The sequence below is a fragment of the Microtus oregoni genome, unplaced genomic scaffold (genome assembly GCF_018167655.1).
Source record: "Microtus oregoni isolate MIOR12 unplaced genomic scaffold, Mior012 000015F_ref0000493, whole genome shotgun sequence".
NCBI lineage: Eukaryota > Metazoa > Chordata > Mammalia > Rodentia > Cricetidae > Microtus > Microtus oregoni.
Genome location: NW_024543074.1, coordinates 3669144 through 3676178, shown reverse-complemented (window position 1 = coordinate 3676178; position 7035 = coordinate 3669144).

Below are 7035 nucleotides of genomic sequence, written 5' to 3'. Positions count from 1 at the left end.
TGATCAAGCCTCAAAAGATAAAACTGACACTTGGGAGGCAGAGGCAGGCAGAGCTCATCATAAAGCTAGCCTGGTCTACATCATATGTTCCAGGCCAGCCAAGGCTACATAGTGAAATCCTGTCTCAAAAATACACAAATTAGCTGGGTGCTGGTGGTGCACATCTTTAATCCCAGCACTCGGGAGGCAGAGGCAGGTTGATCTCTGTGAGTTCGAGGCCAGCTTGGTCTACAAGAGCTAGTTCCAGGACAGGCTCTAAAACTACAGCGAAACCATGTCTTGAAAAACCAAAAACCAAACCAAAACAAAAAATTAATTAATTAATCTATAGTTGCACTCTACAGTTATTTCTTACAAAAGTCTTTAAATTTTATTTATTTAAGAGCAAGGTCTCATCGTGTCGCCCTAGCTAGCCTATAACTTGCTGTGTAGACCAGGGTGTTCTCAGAGTCACAGGGATCCACCTGCCTCCACCTCTCAAGTGCTGGGATTAAAGGTACACACCACACTACTAACTACTAAAGCCTATGTAGGAAATACTTTTGGCTCTGAAAGCAAGCTCTGGAGCCTGAGCTCTGGGTAAAAGGGAAATCAGACTAAAGACAAACTTTCAGGTCACCCCCCACCCCGTGTTACAACCACAGTGTCTGCGATGGGCTTTTGATGCCGGACTTGGTGAACGGTGTGAGGAAGAGAGGGACTGCATGTGAAATTAGATGGAGAATTTCAAAAGTGCTATAGCGTTTTGCCCCAGGGGCAATTACAATTTTGAGGCAGACATAACGGCTCTAAATGAGAGCAGTGGTGGGGCAGAGGGAAATCTGAAGTAGGAATGAAGCAAGCATGTCTTCTGGCTTATACACAGCCCTTGAGAGTGTGCTGAACTACCGTGTCCTCCACAGAGACTTTCATCTTGGAAGCAGAAGGTAGGTGTGGGGTGCCAACTGCTTCCTCCTAGGTGCCATGATGGACCCATAGTGATTTTTTTTGTTTGTTTGTTTTGTTTTTTGTGCACCCTTAGCTATGCTGGCTGACAGTCTGTCCTGTCCTGGCTGACCTTGAACTCACAGAGATCCAACTGTTTCTGCCTCCCAAGTGCTGGGATTAGAGGCGTGAATCACCACACCCAGCTTTAAAGTATATTTATAAAAATGATTATTTTTTACTTATGTGTATGTATTTGAGGACGTGCATGAGATTGTGGGTGCCCACAGAGGCCAGAAGAAGGTATCAAATTCCCTGGAGTTGGAGTCACAGGAGTTTGTGAGTCACCTGATGTGGGTGCTGGGAATTGAATTCAAATTCTCAGTAGGAACAACAAGCTCTCCTAACTGCTGAACAATCTCTTCAGCCCCGAAAGTGTATTTTTATTTGTTTAGGCACACATGGGAGGTGAGCGTAAGCAAGCCACACCATACCTGTGAAGGGCTAAGGACAACATTTGGTTCTCTTCTTCAACCATGTGGGTTCCAAGACTCGAACTTAGGTTTTTAAGCTTGGTCACAAGCATCTTTACCTGCTGAGCCATATCACCTGCCCTAAAGTATATTTGAATTTATTTTGCCGTGAATCACCATCTGCATGCTGGTCACAGCGCTAGGCTGAGAAGTAATGAGTAGGACACACCTGTTTTCAGCTGGGCATGATGGCCCTTGGGAGGTGAAGAAGAGGATCAGGAACTCAAGAGCAGCCCTTGCGATATAATGATTTGGAGGGCACTCTGGGCTATACGAGACCCCAGATCAAAAGCAAAAGCAAGGCCATAGTGGTTCAGAGCGATTACTGCTCTAGCAGAGGACACAGGTTCAGTACTCACATGGGGGATCACGACTGTCTAGTGCCGGTGGATCCAACACCCTTTTCTGGTCTCCAAAGGCATCAGACACTCACGTGGTGCACATGCTTGCATGCATTAAAAACATTATACACTTCAAACAAAAGCAATGTAGCCTTAGTTTCCTTAGGAAGCTTATCTGTTCTCGAAAATGAGAAATGCAGGAGCTGGAGGGATGGATGGCTCCATAGTTAAGAGCACTTGCTGCTCTTCCAGAGGACCGATTGTGTTCCTAGCACCCACATCATGTGAGTGGTCCACACCCTCCTGTAATTCCAGCTCTGGGGAATCTGATGCCTTTTTAGCCTCTGCTGGCACCTACACACATGTACACACACACACACACACACACACAAAGTAAAACTTTAGAGAGAGACAGAGAGAGGCCATCCTAGGTATTCTGTGTTTGAAAGTTCAAGTTTTATATCTCTCAAAGTGACCAACTAATGCCAAGAGGGCCTTGCAGCAGTACCTGAAGGGAATACACTTTTAAAAGATGAGCCTGAGCCAGGCTTGGCCTTTAATCCCAGCACTCTGGAGGCCGAGACCGGCAGTCTTTGTGAGCTCATGGTCAGCCTGATCTACAAAGCTAGTTCCCGGACAGCCAGGGCTACACAGAAAAACCCTGTCTCAAAATAAAAACAAAAACAAAACAAAACAAAACAAAAAAAAACAAACACCAACCAACCAAACCAAACAGCAAAAAACAAATAATGGTTGTGGTTTAACAAGAGAAGTAATTTCTTGCTGAATGCAAAATAAGGTTTAGGGAGAGGGAAAGTGAAGAAGAACCAACAAAGAAGACAGATGTGTGGGCCGCAGCAAGGGACAAAATGTGTTAGAAAAAATATAGAAGGTCAAAATCCAGGCCAGCTGGTTATTGTGGGAGTAAGGGAAGGGATACAGGGAGAGAGAAGCTACCAGAATGGGAAAAGTTGCTAAGGGCTAGGACCCTGCCACCTTCTGTTCCCATAACCTCATTCATTTCCTTAACCCTCCTTTCCAATCCCTCTCAGGCTGCTCTGCTCCTTTAGCTCTGACCCCATTTCCTCAGGATTTAGTTCCCTGAGGAGCCGGGTCTGACATTTCAGACAGAGGCTGAGGAAAGGAGGTAGGTCAGAAAGAGACACTGTGTGCCTGCGTCATCTTTATATTCTACTTTATTATTTTGGAACTATGGGGCCAAAGACGTACGTGCAGACATTTACCAGGAAGTTCAGAGCTGGTCCCCTAGGGAAGAAAGGCTATCAAGACTTCTCTACTTTCTGTTGAACAATGAATTGCTACTGGTTATCATATTTCGGAAGGTAGAAATGCCGTATTTGTGGCATACATGGATGCCCAGGGCAGAACTCGAGCCTTCAGAATTGTGAAGTTCCCCTGGTTACTGTATCCTTTTTTAATCTAGTGACCCCTACTGTAAGGCCTCCCTGCTGACTCTGACCTATCAGTTTTCCCAGAGCCTTTTAATCCTAGGCAATCCCTTAGGGTCTTTTTGTTTGTTTGTTTTGTTTTGTTTTTCGAGACAGGGTTTCTCTGTAGCTTTGGAGCCTGTCCTGGAACTAGCTCTTGTAGACCGGGCTGGCCTCGAACTCACAAAGATCCACCTGTCTCTGCCTCCCGAGTGCTGGGATTAAAGGCCTGCGCCACCACCGCCCGGCCCCTTAGGGTCTTTTAAGGCCCCAGGGTTTTATAGTGTCTGCCTGAGGAATGGCTGTTCTGACTCATGCCTGTAGGAAAAAATAATTCCAGTTCTGTAAATTCTTACCTGCAGCAGCTGTGGACATCCCAAGAGCAACCTGAGATCAAGGGTCTTCTGGATTTGCTGTTAGGGCCCCTTATACACCAGGTGTGCCAGCACATGCCTTCAATCCCAGCACTTGGGTTGTTAGCAAAGGCAGGCATAGCTCTATAGAGCTTCAAGCCAGCCAAGATTCTATAGTGAGATTGTCTCAAAAACAAACAAAAACCTTAAATAATTTAGTTTGCAATAGATGAAAAACTATTGATATACTTGCTGTATGTAATCCTTTGCCTCTGATTTTGAGCACCTGACTCTGGCCAAAGTTGTTGTTTTTTTTCTTTTTGTAACAGAGTCTTATGTATCCTAGAATGGCCAAGGATGATCTTAAACTAATAAACTTCCTTCCTGATCCTTTGTGCAAAGCATGTTTCTATAACCATGCTCAGTTTGATGTGGTACTGGGTATGGAACCCAGGGAGACAAGCACTTTACTGGCTGAACTACATCTTATCCAAAGTCTCAGAAAGCAGAAACCAGGTCATGATCTCCTGTTGGAAAAGTGTCTAGCTCATACCATTCCTGTGTATAAGCATCAAAGCCTTCTGGGCTGTGACCCTCAAGCTAGGAACCACTTCTTTTCATTTTAATTGTGTGTGCTTGTGTGCGTGTGTCCTGACATGCTTGTGGAGGTACAGACAACAACTGCGGAAGTCAGTTCTCTCCTTCCATTATGTGGGCTCCAGGGATCAAATTCAGGTGGTCAGGCTTGATGGTATTTGCTGAGTCGTTCTCCTAGGAAGCCCATCTTGAACATTTCTGCTATTCCCTAAGCTCAGAGTAGGACACATAGTAGTCATCTCAACAAATCTGCGAAGAAATAATTGTTGTCAATGATGTTAATAAGGATGACAATGAAAACAATAATAAGCAAGAAGGTGCTTTGTAATGGGCGGCATCTCTCCTGAGTATCACCTCAGAGCCTTGACTGCGGACTCTTTCATTAGTAGAAGCAAACAAGGGCCAAGCTTCAGATGAGGTCCTTATCCTGCCATCATACCCATGCTAGGGGAAGCTATCAGGTATAGAAAAGCGAACAAGAGACAGCTGTTTGGGCATGATACCTAATAGAGGACAAGGACTATATTTATGCCTGCCTTCTATGCCTTGAGCTAGGGTCAACTTCAGTATCTTGTGCCAGCAACTTATCAGGAAAGACCATAGCTTTCTGTACTCAGAAGATCCGACTTTTCATTTGTGCCACTTTTAGTGATTCTTTTTCTACCATCTGGGTCCTCAATAGTGCCACCTTGGCTATGGAAAAATGTTTAAATCTTGTTTCTTTGAACTGTCTATCTAACTTCCCTCTCCGAGACAAAATTATATTTTTACATATATAAAATAATGTGTCAATTTATTCTTAATGACAAGTCTGTAAGGTTGATGGATTGGAATGATTCTTGCACAGAGAGAGGAAGCCAACTGCCTAATATGTTTTAAAATCCCTCAGTCCAGGGCTTTGATCACTAACACACACTTAGAATACTCATCCAGTAACAGCCACTCGTCATGGCCTGAGACTATCTAAGGATCTATATACATGTGAGGAGTCCTAAAATAGTATACATTATCGGACAAATTTTCAAGAGACCACACAGTTCACCCTTTTTCTCTCAGGCAGTTCCAGCGGTCAGGAAGTTGAGTGTTAGCTGGGAAAGTATTTGAAGCTGGAGTCAAAACCTAGGCTGTAAGTTCTGCGTCTGCCAAAAGATCTTGAGCAAGCATTCCAGCCGCTGTGACCTAACTAACCTCTTGTAGAGTGAAGACAATCCTATTTGCATTTCCTACATTCCAGACCTATTGTGAGAATTAAAGAAGACAGTGATGTGAAAGCTGTAATGCACTAGACGGATGTCAACACACCAGCCAGATACGTATCGAGGGAGAATGAGCATAGAGATCAGGCAAGGCTCAGCTCTGTGGTCAGCCTGCAGGACAGCCAAGAGCTTGAGGCTTCTTTCCAAAGACTCAGTAGAGCGGGTATAACAGCAACCTCACCGCTGCAGTCATGGGCCCTAAATGAAATAATGTGCACAGTACTCGGTACGTGCCTGGCATAGGGAAAGAATGCCATTGAATATTAGATGCTATTTGGTATTGATTTTATTAGTGAGTGTGTGAGGCATGGAGGAGGGCTGAGATAGGAATCAAAAGGACTCTTTGAGCCTCACTTTTTCTTCTTGTACCATGTAAGAATTTATGTTTTTCCTTTTCCAGATAGTCGTGAGGAATTTTTAAAAAATATTTATTTATTTATTTATTTTTATTATTTATACAGTATTCTGTCTGCTTGTATGCCTGCAGGCCAGAAGAGGGCACCAGACCTCATTACAGATGGTTGTGAGCCACCATGTGGTTGCTGGGAATTGAACTCAGGACCTCTGAAAGAACATCCAATGTTCTTAACCTCTGAGTCATCTCTCCAGCCCCAGCTGTAAAGAATCTATATGTCAGATCTTGAAGCAAATCCTTCAAACAGGAAAGCAGTGTCTTTGAAAAAAACAAATCTTTATACAGAGTGTTCTGTTGCCTCCACTTGTTCTGCATTCATAGGCTGATTTTAATATCCAACCAACTCTTGAATTCCACTTTGAGTACTATCTGCTTTCAGTATTTAATCCCACAGTGACCCTCATAGCACACTCCCAGTTTACTTCCTCTCCTCTGATTAGTAAGTGTGGCTCGAGGGGAATGCCTTTCTTTTAACACTAAACTCAGCAAAGACTGAAATAGAAAGACAAATCGGTAGCAAGGTCAAAATTAGAATTCATAACTAAATATAAACCTAGAGGGAATTATCCAATTACTTGGATGGTCCCTTCTCGCAGACAACTCAGGGTTGATTGACTTTGTGTCTTCCATATATAGAACAAAATGCCAAGGGTAATCTATTGTTCTTGTGAGAAGCAATACGTTTTAATAGTATCTTAAATGCTTCCCCCCTCCTGTAAATGCCTTAGTATGTATATATATATACATAGTATATATATAGTATGTATATATATAGTATATATATAGTATGTATATATATATATATATATATATATATATAGCATATAATTTTCACAACTGCAACTCTTTGGAGACCATCTGGTCTTACTTTGACTTGTAGGTCAGAGAGCACTGAGCTGGGAAGACAAAAATTTCCTAAGGGAGTCACTATCAAACTTGGGCAGATTTATCAGTCACTTTGTTTTGGTAGGTGGACTTACAATGGATGGCTCTGAAGGGAAATTCCCAGCTCCCTTTTAAAGTCTCAAGTTAATTTACAGGCTAACAGCTGTTTTTATTGTGATTGGACCAGCCTCAGGAGGGGACTTGGAAACTTAAAAGACAAATGTGTCACATGAGGCAAGGTAGCCATTAAATGTACGAATTTAATGCAAAGTTCATGCAAATG